At 32.9% G+C, this 2,290-nt stretch overlaps 1 protein-coding gene across 1 annotated transcript in view; it reads right to left on the bottom strand.

The window, feature by feature from the left end:
* Positions 1-1,153, bottom strand: part of LOC102601714 (probable F-box protein At1g60180) — a 6,991-nt gene extending 5,838 nt beyond the window's left edge. The window contains exon 1 of the mRNA XM_006366915.2: positions 743-1,153. The gene's annotated coding sequence lies outside the window, so the exon portion shown is untranslated. The remainder of the gene's footprint in view (positions 1-742) is intronic.
* Positions 1,154-2,290: the final 1,137 nt, after the last annotated feature.

The following is a 2,290-nucleotide window of genomic DNA, read 5'->3' as shown; positions in this document are numbered from 1 at the left end:
CGCCCCCCCCCCCAATCCACCCAATAATACGGTATTATTAATACCAAAATCTCCTAAAAACATGTAAAAAGAATAATGTACCATGACAAGGTTTAAACAAACCATTAAGTACAATATTGTTTAGTTGCCGAATTTGGAAGCACTTGGGGTCTGTTCGGTATGGAGCAAAACATTCCCAATTTTCCCTTGTTCAGTTGGTCAAAAATTCTCTAGGAAAACAAGTTCCACAAGAGGCATTCCAAGTTGATTATGTCCTCCCCACCCTCAACACACCTCATCTTCACCCCCACCCTATAGCCTCCATCCCCACCACCCCGAACCCTCCTAACCACCATCCTCTGATAGTATTTGTCTAGATTATATACAAATGTTTTTAAAATAATTTTTTACTTGCACACCGAACACAAAAAAAAATAAAAAAGTAAGAAACCCACCTATTTTCCTAAAAATTGTAACGATCACACCCCTTAGTGCCAGATAGGACCCTTCTAAGTTCTCAACATCATAGAAGCATTCTAGAGAAGAAAATAAGCTGCAACTTTTAACCAATTTCTCAATCAAATGCCTTTGTAGGTTCTATAACGAACAAAACTAAACAAAAAAACAAAGGAATTCACCAAGTTCAGCAACATACAGATTTTTCCACCAACAAATTAACCAAAAATCATACAACTACAAATTATCCCAAGTAAAATAGCACAAAAACACGAAAAACAAAAACAAAATTGAAGATCAAAGAAACCTGGAAACTGGAGAGCTGAGCTCACCAATCTGCTGATTTTCTGCTAGAAATACAAGTGAAAAGGAGGAAAAAGAAAATATCTTGGGCAAATTTCCAGTTCTGTCAAGTGGGGTAGTACTGAAAAATTGAAATTCAAAAGAAGAAAGAGATATTTGGTACTATAAATTGAAGAGAAAGGGACAAAGAGGGGTTCAGGAGTCACTTTCTTTAAAGTTTAATAAAATATTTATTGTAATTATTGTGGATAACAATAATCCAATAAAATGAATCTCAAAAGTTTGAAGAACACAATTAGAAAAAAACAATAATTATGCAGAAAAACTTGTTTATGTTGGGTATTTCTGATCAACGTTCAAGAACTTCACTGTTCACCATTGACAACAACATTTTATTTGGACCTACCAGACGAATTTTACTATGTAACCCATATAATAACCCCAGCTCAGCACACTTCGTTACTCCGGGGTAGTTGAGGCTAAATGTTTGGACCACACGTGAGTTAAAAAGGTATAAAATTATAAAAATAAAAAAATAAGTTTGAGAGGATAATAAGACTTTAGTTTAGCTATAGTGTGTCTCTGCAATTTCAATCATAGTTTAGAATATTTGTGTCTTATTTTTTCTATATTTAATAAGTTTTTCATTTTTAATATTTTATGTGGCAAGATTATAACCACACGTTTTAAAGCTCGTTTGAATTGATTTAATTTTAGTATTTTAAATAGCTTTTAAATATTTTTATAGAATTTGAATAAAATAAATTGAAAAGGATCAAAAATGCATTTAAATAAGTCACATTGTCACTAAAATTAAGGGAGTAAATATGCCTAGAGTAAGTACATGCTCAACCTGAAAATATTTTAAATTTTTTTTTTTGACAATTAATGTGTATTATTTACCAACCTTTTTATCAGTCAGAGCATAAAGTCTCACAACTGACTAAACAAAATATCAACAGTCTATCCTATCATTATATTGTTTATGGCTTATATGAATAAAAATTTGTAGTATCTAACTTTTTGGCTAGTTTGATCTTCACTGACCCTTGAACATGAATTTCTTGGATAATAGGTCGCACCATAGTTTCCTCCTCCTTCTAGCCTTGCAAGCGCACTCTCGAGTTCCTTTCAAGCCAAATGTGATATACTATTTCAGCTAAACATGTACAGTTGATACATCTCTGCATATATATTCAACTCACTTGCATATGCATTCGCTCTATATTTCTCCTCTTGTCAAGTATTGACACTTTTATGAATTTGTGTCATTGTATACAAGTATTGACACGTAATAACTTGATCCAAACCTACTCTGAGTAAGAACAATTAAAGAATAAGTGGTTGTGGCTCTCATTGGTCTGGTCACACAAAGGGCATCAAGAAAAATCTATGGTTCCGCGTTGCAGAAGGTGATCCATGAAAACCCGTCTCTCCAAAATAGTAATTTATAAGATGAATATCTCCTACCTAAATTTTTGTTTGTAATTACCCGAAATTAAAACCCTTTTTCTTTTCATACCAAGGGTCTACAAGAATCTCAAAATTGACC

Source organism: Solanum tuberosum, unplaced genomic scaffold, assembly GCF_000226075.1.
Source record: "Solanum tuberosum cultivar DM 1-3 516 R44 unplaced genomic scaffold, SolTub_3.0 scf00709, whole genome shotgun sequence".
Taxonomy (NCBI): Eukaryota; Viridiplantae; Streptophyta; class Magnoliopsida; order Solanales; family Solanaceae; genus Solanum; species Solanum tuberosum.
The sequence above is the reverse complement of the archived record's forward strand: the minus strand, read 5'-3'. Positions and strand labels throughout refer to the sequence as shown.